General features: G+C 47.4%; 1 pseudogene; it reads left to right on the top strand.

Moving 5' to 3' along the window:
• Window positions 1-7,887, top strand: part of LOC125718100 (myosin-9-like) — a 31,061-nt pseudogene extending 23,174 nt beyond the window's left edge.
• The last annotated feature ends 11,930 nt before the right edge of the window (window positions 7,888-19,817 follow it).

Below are 19,817 nucleotides of genomic sequence, written 5' to 3'. Positions count from 1 at the left end.
ACTATATCAAATCAGTTAGTTTTTTGCAAATACTTTGGTGTGTTGACTGTGATTGTACACTGGGGCACCATATGATACCACAGGTCATACTATGCTACTGTCGTTTTATGGATCTCTCTCTCGTTCTCTCTCATGCTCTCTCTCATGCTCTCTCGCTCTCTCTCATGCTCTCTCTCTCTCTCGCTCTCTCTCATGCTCTCTCTCTCTCTCATGCTCTCTCTCTCTCTCATGCTCTCTCTCTCTGGTCACCCGACAGGAGCTGCTTACGGAGGAGACGCGGCAGAAGCTGTCGCAGTCCACGAGATTACGGCAGCTGGAAGATGAGCACCACAGCCTGCGGGAGCAGCTGGAGGAGGAGGAAGAGGCGAAGAAGAATGCCGAGAAGCAGATCGCCGCCCTGCATGCACAGGTAGCTCACTGCCGTTCTGTGGGGTTGGACTGGAGAAGGATCATCTGCTTCTGTCAGCATATGACACACTCGACATTTTGACAGGTCGAAAATTTTGGAAATTAAATCAGTAGTATTTTTTTTCACCAGGAAGCTTCCGGCATATTCTTCAGCATTTCTTGCATAATACATTCAGATTAAATATCCCGCGCCATTGGTACTGTTAGAGGTATTACAAATGTCAGAAAAACACCCCGGGCCTCCCCCCTCCTCCCCAGCTGGCCGACGTGAAGAAGAAGGCCGATCAGGAGGCGAGTACCCTGGAAAACACGGAAGAGATACGGAAAAAGCTGCAGCGCGATGTGGAAGGCCTCAGCCAGCGCTTCGAGGAGAAGTGCTCTGCCTACGACAAGATGGAGAAGACCAAGACCCGCCTGCAGCAGGAGCTGGATGACCTGACGGTGGATCAGGACCACCTGAGGCAGATCGTGTCCAACCTGGAGAAGAAGCAGAAGAAGTTTGACCAGGTGAGTCACCTGATCAATTGTTCTCCTCTTGGTTCTGAAGGTTACACAATTTGGTTTGTACTGTAAGTCTTTGCAGACCATTTACATGCACTTTCCTCATCTCAATGTCCTGTGACTCTTGAGTGTATCAGCAATGAAGTATTTCTTGAACAACCATTCATTCCTATTGCAAAACAAGTTGGTTCCCGTTTTAGTGGGAATACTATATTGATGCCATTCTCCTCCTCTTCTCCCCTCCCGCTTACACACTGGATCCCAGATGCTCGCAGAGGAGAAGTCCATCTCGAGCCGCTATGCGGAAGAGCGGGACCGGGCGGAGGCGGAAGCCCGGGAGAAGGAGACGCGGGCCCTGGCGCTGGCCCGCGAGCTGGATGCGCTCACAGACTCCAAGGAGGAGCTGGAACGCGCTAACAAGCTACTCCGTGCTGAGATGGAGGACCTGGTCTCCTCAAAGGATGATGTGGGCAAGAATGTAAGTGTTTGTGTCTGGGGTGGGGCGGTGCTGTGGAGGCTTCGGCTAACTTTTAAAGAACATACAGTACCAGTCAAAAGTTTGGACACACTTGTGTATAGCAAACACTTGTTTACATTTTTAAATTATTATAAAGACATAACGCCATATATGATTTTATAGTTATGTACTGACTAAAAAAAATATAAATTTTGTTGGTGCTGGTTCAAATCCCTGGGTCAGCAGAGTGATCCCACCACTGGGCCCTTGATTGAGGCCCTTAACACCAGTTGCTCCAGGGACTGGCTGCCCCTACTGTCCCCTTCATGCCAGTTTTATAAGGTGGCCTCCTGGGAGGCTTTTCCAGCTGTCCCAATGGAGGTCCCCACATATTGGCTGAGCACTCATTGGCCGCTTTTCCTTCACTCTCTGGTCAAGCTCCTCCAGATCCATTTCGAATGTGTTTTAGGCCTGGTGGCCAGGTCATGTGATGCAACACACTATCACTTTTGAAGGATTTTGACTCGTACTGTACATGATGCAGGTATGTGTTCTCCATGTAGCAGACTCTACAATGAGGTGTTACCCACACACAGGTGCATGAGCTGGAGAAATCCAAGCGAGGCATGGAGCAGCAACTGGAGGAGATGAAGACCCAGCTGGAGGAGCTGGAGGACGAGCTGCAGGCCACCGAGGACGCCAAGCTGAGGTTGGAGGTCAACATGCAGGCCATGAAGGCCCAGTTCGACCGTGACCTTCAGGGCAGAGACGAGATGGGCGAGGAGAAGAAGAGGCAGCTGGTCAAGCAGGTACGGTGAACACCAGAGCAACAGTTGTAGATGTAGGTCAAACTTAAATGGCACAATGCCACGGATGGATGTGGTTAGCAGACCAGGTTAAATGGTCAAGGGGTTTAGAGAAATTTTACAGTGGATTGCTGTAGGAAATGCTGAACGGCCTGCTCTCGTTTCCTTTTCAAATCCAAGAACAAGAGCATGATTTTTGCTTGACCTTCTGTGCCGCCCAATACAGGTGCGGGAGATGGAGGTAGAGTTGGAAGATGAGCGGAAACAACGGACGATCGCTGTGGCGGCCCGCAAGAAGCTGGAGGTGGACCTCAAGGACCTGGAAGCTGCCATCGAAGCTGCCAACAAGAGCCGTGAAGAGGCCCTGAAGCAGCTGAAGAAGCTGCAGGTGAGCGCCGGGGCCTGAGGTTATTCCACGTGCCGTTTCCTGGTCAGGGAGCAATGTCTACCCTTCCCAGAATGTGGAAGTTTACGTCTTTCTGTGCCAATATTAGGCCCAGATGAAAGATGTACTCCGCGAGCTGGATGACACCCGCCTGTCCCGTGAGGAGATCCTAGCCCAGTCCAAGGAGAATGAGAAGAAGGTGAAGAGCATGGAAGCTGACATGATCCAGCTGCAGGAGGTCAGTGTGACCGCATGGCTCGCCTTGGGATCTGTAGACCAGTGGGATCTGTAGACCAGGAATTTTTATCAAGTGATTTTCCTCACCACACGACGATGCAGGAACTGGCCGCAGCCGAAAGGATGAAGAGACAGGCTCAGCTGGAGAGAGACGAGCTGCAAGAGGAGATCAACAGCCAGGCTGGCAAGAAGTGAGGCATCTCCATGTGCATGAGTCAGGCGGGCTGCTTAGAGGCTGTGGTCCTTGCCAGTGCTTGGCAAAGGCAGAACCAAGATGCCATGAGTTGGCCATGAGTCTGCTTAGAGGAACTTGGAGTTGATGATACCTTTGTGTGGAAACCCAGTGACTTGGAGACGCTGCAGCTCTAACCCTGCTAATCATGCCTTTTTCTGAACATGCAGTTCACTGAATTCAGAGGAGAGGAGGAGGCTGGAGGCACGCATCAGTGAGCTGGAGGAGGAGCTGGAGGAGGAGCAGAACACTTTGGAGCTCCTCAACGATCGCATGAAGAAGATACAAATGCAGGTGCTGAGGGCTTGGAGGGGATGAGGAGGAGGGAATGTGCACAGCGGAGGGTTGGAGCAGTGTAAGGGAGGGAATGTGCACAGCGGGGGGGTTAGAGCAGTGTAAGGGAGGGAATGTGCACAGCGGGGGGTTGGAGCAGTGTAAGGGAGGGAATGTGCACAGCGGGGGGTTGGAGCAGTGTAAGGGAGGGAATGTGCACAGCGGAGGGTTGGAGCAGTGTAAGGGAGGGAATGTGCACAGCGGGGGGTTGGAGCAGTGTAAGGGAGGGAATGTGCACAGCGGGGGGGTTGGAGCAGTGTAAGGGAGGGAATGTGCACAGCGGGGGGTTGGAGCAGTGTAAGGGAGGGAATGTGCACAGCGGGGGGTTGGAGCAGTGTAAGGGAGGGAATGTGCACAGCGGGGGGGTTGGAGCAGTGTAAGGGAGGGAATGTGCACAGCGGGGGGGTTGGAGCAGTGTAAGGGAGGGAATGTGCACAGCGGGGGGGTTGGAGCAGTGTAAGGGAGGGAATGTGCACAGCGGGGGGTTGGAGCAGTGTAAGGGAGGGAATGTGCACAGCGGGGGGGTTGGAGCAGTGTAAGGGAGGGAATGTGCACAGCGGAGGGTTGGAGCAGTGTAAGGGAGGGAATGTGCACAGCGGGGGGTTGGAGCAGTGTAAGGGAGGGAATGTGCACAGCGGGGGGTTGGAGCAGTGTAAGGGAGGGAATGTGCACAGCGGGGGGGGTTGGAGCAGTGTAAGGGAGGGAATGTGCACAGCGGGGGGGTTGGAGCAGTGTAAGGGAGGGAATGTGCACAGCGGGGGGGTTGGAGCAGTGTAAGGGAGGGAATGTGCACAGCGGGGGGTTGGAGCAGTGTAAGGGAGGGAATGTGCACAGCGGGGGGTTGGAGCAGTGTAAGGGAGGGAATGTGCACAGCGGGGGGGGTTGGAGCAGTGTAAGGGAGGGAATGTGCACAGCGGGGGGGTTGGAGCAGTGTAAGGGAGGGAATGTGCACAGCGGGGGGTTGGAGCAGTGTAAGGGAGGGAATGTGCACAGCGGGGATGGAAATGCTCCCTTTTTTCACAAGCTATATAACACACTAAAGGAAATGGGAAAACCAGAAAAGCATAATATGCCCCCTTTAATATATTACCCCTGTCACCTCAGTTTGATCAAGCCAATATCGAGCTGACCACAGAGCGCAGTACCTCCCAGCGCCTGGAGGGGGCACGCTCTCAGTTGGATCGCCAGAACAAGGAGCTGAAGCTGAAGCTGCAGGAGCTGGAGAATACAGTCAAGGGCAAGTACAAGGCTTCCATCACCTCCTTGGAGGCCAAGATCGCCCAGCTAGAGGAGCAGCTGGAGATGGAGTGCCGGTGAGAGCCTGAGTCACCGTGCATATGGTGGGATCTCACAACTTTTACTTGTTACCAAAATTCCCTGACACCCCCCCCCCCCGCACTTTCTCCTTACCTCACTCAGGGAGAGGCAGCAGGCCACCAAGACGGTGCGTCGCACAGAGAAGAAGCTGAAGGAGGTCGTTCTGCAGGTGGATGATGAGAGGAGGAACTCGGATCAGTTCAAAGACCAGGTCATTCTGCTTTGCATTGATTCTGCTTGTTCTGTTCTAAATACACTGTGTGCTAAAAGGGGTCTACAGCAGTAACTGAGAACGGGGCTTGGGGGGGAGATGGCTCATCTTTCTCAGTATCACCAGAAATATTCAAACCATTTTGAGATGTTATTTTCTTTAAAATCCCAAAGGTGAGGCAGCGCGGCAGTGCAGTGGTTAGCTCTGTTGCCTCTGGGAGCTGGGTTCCATGTGTGTGGAGTCATGCACGTGTCATCATGGGGGGGGGGGGAGGTGGGGGTGGTTTCCTCCGGGTTCTCCAGTTTTCTCCCCACAGTCCAAAGAAAGACGCTGAGGTTAATTGAAGTTAGCAAATTGCCTGGGCGCTCGCGAGTGGATGGCGCCCCATCCTGGGTTCTTCCCTGCCTTGCACCGTAGCCTCTGGGATCGGTATCAGACCCCCTGCAACCCTGACTAGCACAAGTAGTTACAGAAAATGGATAGATGGACATCTGAAGTCACAGCTGTTTAGCAGACGTATTGCATTTTTGGTATTTCTCACCTAGACCCATAAACTTTATACGTTTCACGACCTGAATTGGATTCTGTCAGAAAGTGCAGCATGAAGGAGTACAGTATTGGGGTTTCTGTCACACAAATCAGTTTCCCTGAACTTCCCAGGCTCGTGTACATACACGGGGGAGGCTGCTTTTTCCCCCGGAGAAGCTTAGTTGTGCAACAAGACTCTGAAGCCGGTGGCTCTCTCCTCACAGGCAGAGAAGATAAACAACCGTATGAAGCAGCTGAAGCGGCAGCTGGAGGAGGCTGAGGACGAGGCGCAGAGGGCGCACGCCAGCCGCAGGAAGCTGCAGAGGGAGCTGGAGGATGCAACCGAGTCCGCTGACATCATGAATCGTGAGGTCAGCACCCTGAAGAGCAAGCTCAGGTATATACCAGTGTTTTTATTTGAATATGTATACGTGTGTGTCGCTCTTCTCGTGCTGTTCTTGGTGCTCCAACCCAAATCACTGAATTGGAAAGAGTTTGCGGCTTTGCGGGTTGGTTGCCGGTTCAAATCCCATGTTTAGCATGGATTTCACGATTGGGCTTTTGAGCAAGGCCTTTAATGTCGTGTCTCACTGGTCACTGGGATGCTTGGACATGTTTCATATTCACATATACTCATTTTATCTCACTCTTATCCAAAGCGACTTACCCGAAAGGCAAGGGTCACAGTTTGTGCGCTCATTGATTTTCAAACCTGTGACCTCTGCAATGTCAGTGGTCCATCTGTTAATTCATTTTTTTTATATATATATTTTTAAGGGGCAACTTGCCGTTCGTTTTCCGTAAAATCACTCGACCAGGAGTGGAGAGTGACGAGGAAACGGAGACCAAGGGTGAACCAGCGGAGAAGCCGGAGTGAGCTGGTCTGCCTTCAACATGGTCACCCGGCTCCCCCTGCTGGCTGCTGTGATGACCTGCATGCATGATACTACACACATTCGTACCTGAGGCAGACTCATGGATCTGACATCCAGACCTAAAATACTGTAACATGTACACTGATTCACAGACACAGCACTGTAGTACACTTATTGTCTAATCCTTGTTCCCAGGCTCTGCTATACTTTTCGACAATCTATCCTAGGGCTCTTTAAATCTGGACCAAATTCCAAATCTAGGCCGTGTTTCCAGGTAGTTAGTTTGATTGGCCACAGAGGCTCACAGGTATAGGAGGGCTAGAAAATAAGCAGCTCTAGCTCCGAGATTTGAATAGCCCTGCTCTCTCCTGTCAGCTCTGCACTTACAGACCCTCTCGACAATCAAAACACATGCACCTACACATGAACATGGGCCAAACTTTACAACGTATTCATCTTTCTTTGGAGTCTGACTTTGAATGATATTTTTTTATAAGGAAACATTCCAATTATTCCTCTTTCTTGATCTATTTTTCTAACTGAATTATGAAGGAAAAGGAAAATATGCAAAGGAGACCAAAGTAACACTGCAATCTGGAGTAATGTATTTTATTCTTTTTATAGTAATGGATAAAGTTTAGCTTCCTTACACTCTGTCTGTACCTCTGTTTCTAATGCGGGTTTATACGAAGAGTTGTACTGTATTTAATCTAACTACAGGTAAATCAGTACTACACCGTATATGCTAGTAATGCCCGGAGCCTAATGAGATTCTTTCGCATCACATGACCTGCTTTACGTCCAATAAAATCTTTCCAAACACACCCTGTGACCAGAAACACTTTTTATAGGCTAGCAGCTGAAGTCTGCGCTAGGCAGCCAAACACGTTCCCTGTAACTTCAGTTTCTGCGTTGCGCTGTGTTGGGGCACGATGTCAGAAATGCGATACAAGTGGAGGTGGGGGTGTAAAGCAGCACAGACATGCACCTGTGACACACTGTCCACGTGCTTTAAGAGCTATGCCAAGCCAAACATATTATAGCCTTATGAAGCTCCGTTAGATCATATTATTTGTACTTTGAAGGTCTAATTTTGTACTCATTTCTTAAGATTTTAAGATCCATACATTACAGGGAAAACTGGGTGGCTGGGAAGGTTTTGCAACGCACTGTATTCTCTATGCACAGTCTCCCAGAGATCAGAGTTACGGGGGGTGGAAGCAAGCCGGGGGTAAATTGGTAAATTAAGCTTTTCATCAGTAGCGGACATACTGTTTCGTACGTGTGGCCTTACTGAACCCTGTCTGCACCCCCGTGCATCTCCCTCCCTTATATAAAAGGGAACAGATGAGAGGTTCCAAGACGTTTGGTGCAAGCGAGCCAATCTCTCGTGACTGGCTGGCTGATGGGAATGCAGGGTCTCTCTTACGCTGTGCTCAGTTTAGCTATTTGCTCACACTGTTGGAAAGGGGGATGAATTATTGATGAATAAATTTTGTTAATCTCTTGCATTTAAAACCCCCTAATTTGTATTCATTTATATGCGTCTCTGAAATTAAGATTTGGTATAGCAATAAAGACGGCTTTCTCAACTGTTCGTGCTGACTGCTGTATTATTTCATGCATGTGGAGTTTTGATTTTTTCGATGTTGTAGAGCCAACTAAAGAGGGGTCACTTATTGGATACGTTCATCTGGGTGTAAGCGATACCATACCACGGAGATGGGGATGCTAATCCACGCTGTGAATCTCACAAATTAACTTGGCAAAAGAGAAAATTCGCTTTTAATTACGGGCTGTGTGTAATGAAATGTATTTCATACATTTACCGATATATCTTGAACCTCTTTCCTTTGCGCCATCGCTTAGTCTGATATTACTTAAATGCGACCTGCTACCGTAATGTCATGTCTATGCGTGCACCACACATTTTAAGCGCAGATAATGTTACCGTGTTGCGGCAAAGCGTGGACAGCTTAACCGCGGTGAATAGCGGCTGATACAGATATGTTAATTGATAGGCCTACAGTGCATGTCTATATGCATATATTAAAACTTGCTGATCAGGAAGATAATCCATCATTTGTAGTGGTAACAAACAATGTGGCAGGCAGTGGTTCACAAATTTATTATAAGCTGCCATGCCCCCCGCTGCACACTAAGCACTGAATTAGGTGATTAAGGAATCATAGTTCTTCATATCTGCATAAAGAAGTCCATCCATCCATCCATCCATCCATTTTCCAAACTGCTTATCCTACTGGGTCGTGGGGGGTCCGGAGCCTATCCTGGAAGCAATGGGCACGAGGCAGGGAACAACCCAGGATGGGGGACCAGCCCATCACAGGGCACACTCACACACCATTCACCCACGCATGCACACCTACGGGCAATTTAACAACTCCAATTAGCCTCAGCATGTTTTTGGACTGTGGGGGGAAACCGGAGTACCCAGAGGAAACCCCACAATGACAAGGGGAGAACATGCAAACTCCACTCACATGTGACCCAGGCGGAATCGAACCTGGGTCCCAGAGGCAACAGTACCAACCACCGCACCACCATGCCGCTCCCTGCATAAAGAAGTATGTTTTTTAAATGTCTAATTCATTTTTAAAACTTTTTAAAAAATAACACGTCTGTATTTCCTCATGTTTTGGTATGGAACGCGAAGACGCTTGACGATATGAAAAATAACACAAATGAACTGCTGTATCATGAAACATGAGCTGGATAACATGCACATCATGGAAGAGAGAAGTGAGAGGATCCTGGCAAAGGTTACTTGGGTGAGACTTTGCCCGATTCCCAACCTAAATTTAAGTTTCTATCCATCCATCCATTTTCCAAACCGCTTATCCTACTGGGTCGCGGGGGGTCTGGAGCCTATCCCGGAAGCAATGGGCACGAGGCAGGGAACCACCCAGGATGGGGGGCCAGCCCATCGCAGGACATACTCACACCCCATTCATTCACACATGCACACCTACGGGCAATTTAGCAACTCCAATTAGCCTCAGCATGTTTTTGGACTGTGGGGGGAAACCGCAGGGTACCCGGAGGAAACCCCACAACGACATGGGGTGAACATGCAAACACCACACACGTAACCCAGGTGGAGACTCGAACCCCAACAGTGCTAACCACTGCACCACCATACCGCCCCCTTTAAGTTTCTATCTTTTCCATATTGTAAAACATAATGGTTGCATTTTCAGCTTTAAAAAAATCATTCTCCGATACTCTGATGCTGGTCCTGTCATGTAATGGTCACGTTCAGGTTTTCAGTGTTAGTTTATTTTCCATTTCCACTTGCAGTTCGCTATAATCAGAGCCTGTGTCCGTGTGTAAATTGTCTCTCCTCATCCCCGACGCAACAGCCACACTGCTTCCTCTGCATGGCAGTGCTGCTAATTTCCCTCTCTCAGCCATGTGACCCATCTCCCTCTCTGGCCCATTCCCAGGCCGCTACTGAAGAACTAAGGGCTCACCTGATGGAGGAGCATTTGCAGGTGGACCCCACCTTTATCCAGGACTTCCTGCTGACATATAGGACCTTCCTCCCCAGTCCCCTGTCTCTGACAGAGAAACTCATGGAGTGGTTCAATGACGTCAGCCTCAGGGACAGGGTATGTGGCCGCGGCAATTTGAAAAAACTAAACAACAAGTAGGCACCTGTAGGAGCTTGGAGCTGAAGGTCTGACACTGGGCAGTTTGACATCTTGTCTTGTGTTTTTTCATCATAAGGTTACCCAGGTGGTGCTGCTTTGGGTAAATAATCACTACAATGATTTTGAAGAGGACCCTAAACTGGCTGACTTTCTTGAGGAATATGAGAATATTCTAGAAAGTGAGGTTAGTGAAATCTGATTCCTTTCAGACTTGGTCCTCTTGTGTTTTTAAAAGATTATAAAGATGAATTGTGTTTTTCTGGTTGTCCCTTAAAAAGAAAATGAAGCGTTAAGAAGACTCCACCTTGTCTGCGCTTCCCATGCCAAACTGAGTCTTGTGACCATCGCTAAGCTGTCGAGGGATGTCCCGCTGTCCTTCGCGATCCTGGGTTGCTCAGAGAAGGGACTCGGGATATTTGTAGACAGCGTCCAGGCTGGTGACAGAGCCTCTGAAGCAGGCCTGAAGCGCAAAGATCAGGTACTGCAGGGGGATTGTGATTAACTGGGGAGTATGAGTGAGTCTCACCCACTGATTCAAAAATCTTTCTTCTCACCCAGATTTTGAAGGTCAGTGGAGGGAACTTCAATAACATCCAGCTTTACAAAGCCACGGAAGTTCTAGAGAGGAGTGACCACTTGGATATGACCGTGAGAAGAAACCTGTTAGGTACGTTTTTATGAATTATGAAATGCCATAAACATCGATAAGTAGTCGAAAGCGATACAAAATTAGGAAATATCATAAGCATTGGTAAGTAGTCCTGTCATGAAGAGTGAAGACGACTGTTGGATGGAGTGGTGGGCGGCGAGTGCCACCTTGCGGACCGTGTAGGAACTGTAGTTTTGAGTTTTAGCCCCCTGCGGTATCTGTAGCTCGTTGTCATAATTAGTGCAGCTTGTTCAGTTCAGGAGTCGTCGGGCCTTTGGGGACCATCGTACAAATATGCTCCACCAGGCATTCTGAGTCGTGGATTCAATAGTTTTTTCCCAAAGCTACCAATTTCCCTCGGACCACAAAGATATGCACAGCCAATTGAGTAGTGTTATGCTCGTGGTCTTTAGCTATCTGCATTCGTTAATCATGATCTCGCAATGATATTCTTATAGCGGAATGTAGAGGGCGCCACTGCGCTGCCGTCAGCATATCTTCTGAAGTGTGATTTATTAACACTAGAAGCGCCGTGCTGGTTTTACATACTTATAGCGCGGCTAGACGGTCAAAAGACCGCTAAGTCTTTAGAGAGGGACACTGTTGCTGACACATAATGACCGCTAGATGGCGCTTTAGCATAGAAGCAAATGATTTGCTTATAAGATCAGGTATGTTGATAGTTTCTGAGTCCATCCATCCATCCATTTTCCAAACCGCTTATCCTATTGGGTCGCGGGGGGTCCGGAGCCTATCCCGGAAGCAATGGGCACGAGGCAGGGAACAACCTAGGATGGGGGGCCAGCCCATCGCTGGGCATATATATCCATCCATCCATCCATTTTCCAAACCGCTTATCCTATTGGGTCGCGGGGGGTCCGGAGCCTATCCCGGAAGCAATGGGCACGAGGCAGGGAACAACCTAGGATGGGGGGCCAGCCCATCGCAGGGCATATATATCCTCTATCAATTTTATCACAATCTCGTATATCATACGCTTTGTTAGTGTAAGAGGATATTTCATTTTCATTAAGATTAATTACTTTATAATTTCATGTTTATTTTAGTTTTGATTCTTTTTATAGTACCTAAAGATAAGGGAACTATATGACGCTTTGGGAGCGGAGCAATAGTGTTCTTGTGGTTAGGAGCCGGGACTATTTGTATATATATTTGGGCGCGGGAAAATAAAGGGGGAAGTCAGTCTTCCATGTTCAGCACAATACGTTGTCTCCGCGTCGTCTCTGTACCCACGGCCTGAAATAAAGATAACGCTGAAGTACCCCAAAGTCAGCGTTACACTGGTGGCAGCGGGTTTGTGGATTACAAACTTTTGTTTAAGTCTGGCCGGAGATTAACGAGTCGTCTCTAAGTTTTCTTCTTCTTGCTCTCTCGCCGTGACTTGCTCCTGCTGGCTACAAGCTAAAGCTAAATGGAGACTACGTCAGTCGGTTGTAGATTAAAGAAGATAGGCGAACTCTGTCGTTCATGCTCGCGAGAAACAGAGACTGACATTGTGCATACTGCCTTTAAAAAAAATAATTAAAAATTACGTGGATTTTCACCCTGCTTCACGCAACAAGTGGACTGCTTGTGAGTGGATCTGCCCGCGACGATCGCATGGTAAAGTTATTACGCTGTTCCTCTGCGTTTTACCGTGAGAAAGACTAGCACAGTTTAGCACCATACGTGTTTCATACGTCTCCGTATGAAAATGAACTATGGCTAATAGTAATAATTTTTGGAACGAACTTCCTTTTCATTCTGACTCGGCGCATACTAAAATGTGGCAATACTGCAAAGGCGATTTTCCTCATGTTTTCATGGGAGATGGAAAAGAAGATTTTACGAAATGGTGCAGACGATTTGAAGTTGCTGTGGAGGCTACTCCAAATTTTGAAGAGGCCAGTTTGGCTAAGCTGCTGCCAACACGCCTAGGCGGTGCTGCTTTTAGTTACTGGGATAGCCTACCAGATACAACAAAATCAAATTATACCGCAGTGAAAGATAAACTTAAAGAGATTTTTGGACAACATGCTTATCTCACAACCTTCCAAAGTTATGTTAATGCGCGTACCCGTTTGCCCTGGTGAGGCACTTCCGGTCTTTGCTGCTGAAATTAGCAGGCTGGTGGAGGAAGCGTTCCCCTCATATGGTCGAAATGCTAAGGATGGAGAAAAATTCAGGCGTTTTATTGCAGGAATTGAGCCTTATCTCCAGGTACGCTGTCATGAACAAGGACTGACAACATTGGATTCTGCTCTTCAGTTTGCAATGCAGATTGAGAATGCTCATCATGCTAGCCGGGTGTTTTCAACTGCAAACACACTGCAGTGTTTCCCCCACATACAAGCCTCGCCTGCTGTATCGCCTTTAACATCAACTCAGCTACCTGACTCAACCACGTATCCGGGAGTTCACTCCGCCACTATTGATGATCTTCGGAACCTGCAGAAAACACTGGAGACTCTATCTGTCAAGGTTGAAAAGTTGCACTTAGATGTGCAAAGCCAGCGAAGACATACACAACGCAGTTCATCTGACTACAGATCTCGCCAGCGGAGCCTCACTCCTGACAATGGACGAGTCTGCCATCATTATTGCACTTCCAATAGGACAACTTATGGAGACTATTCTCATGACCGTCACCCAGATTGTGATGGTTCCTACAGAGCATTCAGACATGGCAGGGATCGGTATGACGGATGGGATGGCCGCGCTCACTCTGGTTCGCCTGATCGCAATGCACGTGGCCCCAGTCCATCATCCAGAGACTACACACGGCGTGGTCGCTCTCCTGACCGCTGGGAGAAGGGACGACAGTCTCAACATACTCCAAGTCCTGGACGTGTACGGTTCCATTCTCCACCATACACCAGCTCTAATAAGGTAAACTACAAGTAGTTGGCAACGAGGGCCAATTGCCAGCTGTGGACTTTCACCAGGCCCACAAGGATGATATTTCACATACCGACGTCCTCAAAGACAGTTTATCTGAGGTTGATGTGTTAGGTAGATATGTGTCGATTGTTATTGAGGACACTGTCATACATGCTTTTGTTGACACTGGTGCAGATGTTTCGGTTATTAGTGAAGAGTTCAGGATGTCTACGCCTACCCTTCGCAGAAAGCCAATTCTACAGCAGTTTATTCCTCTTACTGGTGTCACAGGTGACTCTCTTGATTCTGTGGGTTCGGTCACTGTTAATCTGAATATTGCCCACATTCCTATGACACATACCTTTCAAGTGGTTAGAAACTGTACCAAGCCACTAATTTTGGGCTGGGATTTTTTGGTTTCTAAGGGTGTCATTGTAAACCCTCGTAACATGTCTCTCTTAGTAGGTGAAATGGTGGTTCCGTTAGTTAGTCCAAAACAGTATGTTCCTAAACTGACTGAGGTGACTGTGTCTTCTACAGTTACTATTCCCCCTATGTCAGAGATGGTTATTACTGCTAAATTGGATTAATCTCTTAAAGGGCTGGTACCCACTGGCTATGTAGGTGTCTTTGAGCCTTACTACAGTACTCAGGCATCTACTGGTTTTGCATGGACTGTAGCAAAAGCTGAACAGGGTTTTACTAATGTCAAAGTGGCTAACCCAAGCACAGAAGAAGTCATGTTGCATGATGGAATGCAGATAGGGACATTTTATGCAACCTCTAGCTGTACAAGAGATGAGTACACTGTAATGGACGGTTCCATTGGCAATGTAAACATTCCAATGCCTGTGGGATCTAATGTATATGACTTGCAGGATTTTTCCAACACTGACTTGACTAACAGGCAACTTGCACAACTGAAAGACACCCTAAATTCGTTCTCGGATGTGTTCAGTCAGCACCCACACGACTTTGGACGGACAAACCTGGTCACGCACAAAATTACAACTAACTGTGACATTCCCATCTCACAAAGAGCCTATCGTACCTCACCCTCCATGAAAGTGGAAATCCATCGGCAGGTGGAGGACCTAAAAGCTAATGATCTGATTGAAGACAGCATGAGCCCCTGGGCCAGCCCAGTGGTTATGGTGAAAAAGAAGGATGGTACATATAGATTTTGCGTTGATTTTAGAAAACTGAATTCGGTGACCATCACTGATGCACATCCGCTCCCAAGAGTAGATGATAGTTTGGATGCACTGTCTGGCTCCCAGTTTTTCTCTACCATGGACATGTCTAGTGGATACTGGCAAGTCGAAGTAGATCCTGTTGACAGGCCCAAAACAGCTTTTACAACAGGTGATGGTCTCTACCAATTCAAAGTTATGCCAATGGGTCTCAAAAACTCACCACCAACCTTTCAGAGACTAATGGAATTGGTTCTGAGAGGCCTTCACTGGACAACGTGTGTCATTTATCTTGACGACATAATTTGTATGGGACAAGACTTTGATGAACATCTTCAGAATCTGACCGACATTCTTACACGATTCCGACAAGCAGGTTTAAAGCTCAACCCAAAGAAATGCGAGTTTTGCAAGTCTGCAGTCAAATACATGGGACACATTATTTCACGTGATGGATTGGCATTGGACCCAGTGAATAGCCAGCGCATTTGTGAGTGGCCTGTTCCGAGATCAGCCTCGGAGGTACGGGCATTTTTGGGTTTGTGTTCTTATTACAGACGTTTTGTGCACAACTATGCATTTATTGCTCATCCTCTTCACAGACTTACACAAAAACAGGTGTCATTTGACTGGAAAAAAGAGTGCTCAGATGCTTTTCAGACTTTAAAGGATGCACTCACCTCTCCTCCTGTAATGGCTTTCCCCAACTTTCATCAGCCATTTATCATAAGTACTGATGCATCAAACTTTGCAGTTGGTGCTGTGCTCTCTCAGGTTCAAAATGGACGAGAGAGTTATCGCATATGCCAGTCGTGTTTTGACCCACACAGAAAAGAAATGGTCCACATTTGACAAAGAATTTTGGGCCATTGTCTGGTCAGTCAGGCATTTCAGACACTACTTGAGTGGTACTCCATTCACGATCATAACTGATCACCGCCCACTTCTCAGTTTAAGAAAACTGGATGTCACACTTGACCCCACTGGACGCCGAAGTCGTTGGGCTTTAGAACTGGATCCTTATCAGTGGACAATAATACACAGGGATGGGAAGAAGCACACCAACGCAGATGCTATGTCCAGGATTCCCCTCCCACAACAGGGCCCAGAGGTCCCAGAGGTTACATCATGGTCCGTACAGGACGGTCAACCATCTTTCAAATTGGGAACTCCTACAGTTCCAGTGCTTCAAACTTCACCCAACCAGCCTCCTTCCATGGCCAATACTACAGCTCAGGTTTGTGCAGCAGATAAAGACAGTTCTGTTGGTCGGACATTTAATAATGATTTGGACTTATGGGAACACACATTTTCTAGTCAGGGACAGGATATGCTGGCTGAGCACCTTTCCGACCCTGTGCTTTCAGAAGTGTACACGTGGGTAAAGAAACGCAAAAGACCTTGTCTTAGACATGTGAAAGGGGCGATGCAAAGAAAACTATGGTGGCAGTTCCCAAAGCTCGTACTTTGTAATGACTTGCTCTGTCGTAAAGCCCAAGTTGCACCAGGGAAGCCAGCAGTCTTGCAAGTGCTAATTCCCAAATCACTCACTAATGAAGTAATGAGCACTCTACATGGTAATCCTTGCTCTGGCCATTACAGCTCTGATCGGACATGCAAAAAAGCTCTTTCTATGTGCTACTGGCCAAACATGAGGTCTGATATTGACAAGTTTTGTGATTTGTGTGAGATATGTGAGGCTTATAGGAAACCAGTACCACGGCATAGAGCTCCCTTACGATCCCTACAGGCAGACAGACCATTTCAGTTTGTGTGTACGGATATTACTGAGCTACCTTTGACATCGCAAGGATATCGATATGTGTTGGTAGTACAAGACCACTTCACGAAATATGTCAAGGCATTTCCTATGGCTGATCAAAAAGCTTCTACTGTGGCGCGACTGTTGTGTGAACAGTACATCCCTGAACATGGAGTTCCAGAGGAGCTGTTTTCGGATCAGGGAAGACAGTATGAATCGGAAATCATCCAGACAATGTGTCAGCGACTAAGCATCAAAAAGAAAAGGACCTCACCTTACCACCCTCGTGGGAACGGGATGGTTGAGAGATTTAATAGGACTTTGAAAGACCAGTTGGCAAAACTTGTTCATCAACATGGTGGTGAATGGGATCACTATTTGCCAGCAGTGGTTCTCTCCTTCAACTCCTCACCGCACTCTGACACTGAATACTCACCTTATTTTCTTGCTCATGGCAGAGAGCCTTGCCTACCGGCTGCTGTATCTCTTGCTGTCCCAGGGGAGTCACTAACACCGCAGACTTATGCCACAGACCTGGTAAAGCGGCTTGACGTGGTTTTTCAAGCTGTTCTCTCCCATCGTGAGGAACAGAGACTTAAACGTGAGTACTACTTTAACAAGCATATGCGGTTTAAACCTTATCAGTGTGGAAAGCTTGTGTGGATTGATGATCCCACTGTTCAGAGGAAGAAACTTGAGCCAAACTGGACTGGACCTTATAAAATTGTCTCGTCGGATGACACGGGACTGCTCTATAAGCTTTTGGATTTAAGACGTCCTCACGCTGGACTGAAAGTTGTTCACTATGATCGTCTAAAACCGTATCGCTCCACCTGGGATGAACCTTTGGCAAGAGTACGCCAATCAGTGGTTCCACAGCATATGGACACTCGCCCTGCTTATACAGCATTATCTGGTTCACTCCCCTTCTACCGAAGACAAACTGAGACCAGGCAGGCTTCTGACACTGGTCGACCCAGCATCCCCTTCATAAGGAGACCTTCACGATGTAGCTCACGAGCTCTGCCACAGCATAATGAACAGTCTGGAACACAAGGCTTGTCTACGACTCGTTTGGGACGGGTTGTTCGCAGACCGCAGCGATTTTTGCTGTGACACCCCCAAGTTTGATATATATATATAACAGGGTACATATTTATGGTGACAGTTTAACGTGCATCACATTGTGTTTGATGGCTGATATATATATATTTTTTTTTTTTTTACAACGAAAGCTTTCATTTTGTGTTGATAGTGCTAGGACCTGTTGTGTTCATGTAAGGTCATGCTGTTATTTGTAGTCACTTTGGCTCATATGTGCTATTTTTAGAGTTTTAGCTTCATATGCTGTTTGTTACTGTTCCTTCATTGTCCACTAACAGAGCGGCACTTAATTTTTTTTCTTTCTCTTTCACTTTGGAGATGTGATTTCTCATTATTATTATTTTTTTTTTTTAAATGAGGACATTTCATTTTGAAGAGGGGGATGAATGTAAGAGGATATTTCATTTTCATTAAGATTAATTACTTTATAATTTCATGTTTATTTTAGTTTTGATTCTTTTTATAGTACCTAAAGATAAGGGAACTATATGACGCTTTGGGAGCAGAGCAATAGTGTTCTTGTGGTTAGGAGCCGGGACTATTTGTATATATATTTGGGCGCGGGAAAATAAAGGGGGAAGTCAGTCTTCCATGTTCAGCACAATACGTTGTCTCCGCGTCGTCTCTGTACCCACAGCCTGAAATAAAGATAACGCTGAAGTACCCCAAAGTCAGCGTTACATTAGTATGGGTGTCTTGCTATTCTCCCTTTACCTGTAGAGTCCATTTATCACGGCAGAGGTTACTAAAAATAAGCAGCACGCTATAGTGGATCAGTTCAGGGAAAATATTTATCTTCTCCGTCAACACCGGAGAGAGAGCAACAGGACAGAGATAAATAAAATCCAAAGTCGAGGTAGTGAAAACAGGCAGGTGATCATGCCATCAACGTCGGCAGTGAGGGGGCTAGTCTATAAGCGATGGTCGGCAGAGGCAGAACAGAGGTGGAGACAGGTCAAGGAATAAACGCTGGAACTTAGCACGGAAAGCTGAAGATCTCGCATCTGGCTGGCGTGCCAGACGCGAATAAAAAGGCTCTCCGATTACCCCGACGGGCATCAGTTGGTAGAGGAGGACAAACAGCAACCGGTCCTGCTGGTGTAGAAGCGCTACGGCCGCTGCTCAACTCCCTCCTAGGGAAACCGCAGGGGTGTGGCAGGGGAGACCTGAGTGATGTCATAGGGGCTTCCCCGGGGCGATCCACGACAGCGTTATGCCCCTCCAGCTATTATGGGCAACCCGTGGAATCTACATGGAGCTTGGTGAGTAGTCACATTATACATTCCGCAGTGCCCAGTACATAAAGTATCATTACATTGTGGTATTTCAGGCTTTAGATGTAAGCACATAGTAGAACTAATACTCCACAGTTGCTTCCATGCACTATGATTAGATGTCATTAACATTAGTTGAACATTATTTCGTTGTATTTTGGCATTTAACATAGTCATAGTACATTCAGTCCAATTCATCCATCGAGGTCGGTCACACCCACTTGAGGAGGCACTCCGGCAGATGCAAGGATGGGAATGTTCTTTCCCCTATAACACCCCCTGCAGAAGTACATCTCACTTCCATTAGTAGGGACCAGGTCAGCATGGTTGGTTTGCTGGACAGGTGAAGTTGTCTTGCCATCCTTCTTGTTTGCTGCTTCTCCATCCAATCCTAAAACTGGAAATGTGCCCCAACTCGTTCCCTGAGACTGCATCATAGCCGAAGGTTGTCAGCAGCATCGGCTACGCCGTCCACCAGGGTCATTGCGCCATCCTTCACGCATAAAGAAGGACTGACATCAGTTAGTTTTCTCGTAAATAACATTTATTAGCTGGTATACGTCACCAGCTTTCGGCGTCTGGCTTCATAACGGCCACAGTGTTCTCTTGTCCCACCATTTCTATACGGAAACATTCCAATAATTCCTCTTTCTTGATCTATTTTTCTAACTGAATTCTTAAGGTAAAGGAAAATATGCAAAGGAGACCAAGTAACGCTGCAATCTGGAGTAATATATTTCATTCTTTTTATAGTAATGGATAAAGTTTAGCTTCCTTACACTCTCTCTCTACCTCTGTTTGTAATGCGGGGTTATGTGGAGAGTTGTACTGTATTTAATCTAACTACAGCTAGATCAGTACCATATAGATATAAACACTGGATGTCGGGTTCAATACAGCCATATATGGGAGCGAATGCGTCAGAGCCGCTAGCTTGGGACGGGGTAGAGCTCCTTTAAAATGAATGAATGTCCGTCAGGAACAATCTGGCATT

This window comes from Brienomyrus brachyistius, chromosome 22 (genome assembly GCF_023856365.1).
Source record: "Brienomyrus brachyistius isolate T26 chromosome 22, BBRACH_0.4, whole genome shotgun sequence".
Lineage (NCBI taxonomy): Eukaryota > Metazoa > Chordata > Actinopteri > Osteoglossiformes > Mormyridae > Brienomyrus > Brienomyrus brachyistius.
Note: the sequence above shows the minus strand (reverse complement) of the source record. Positions and strands in the feature narration are given on the sequence as shown.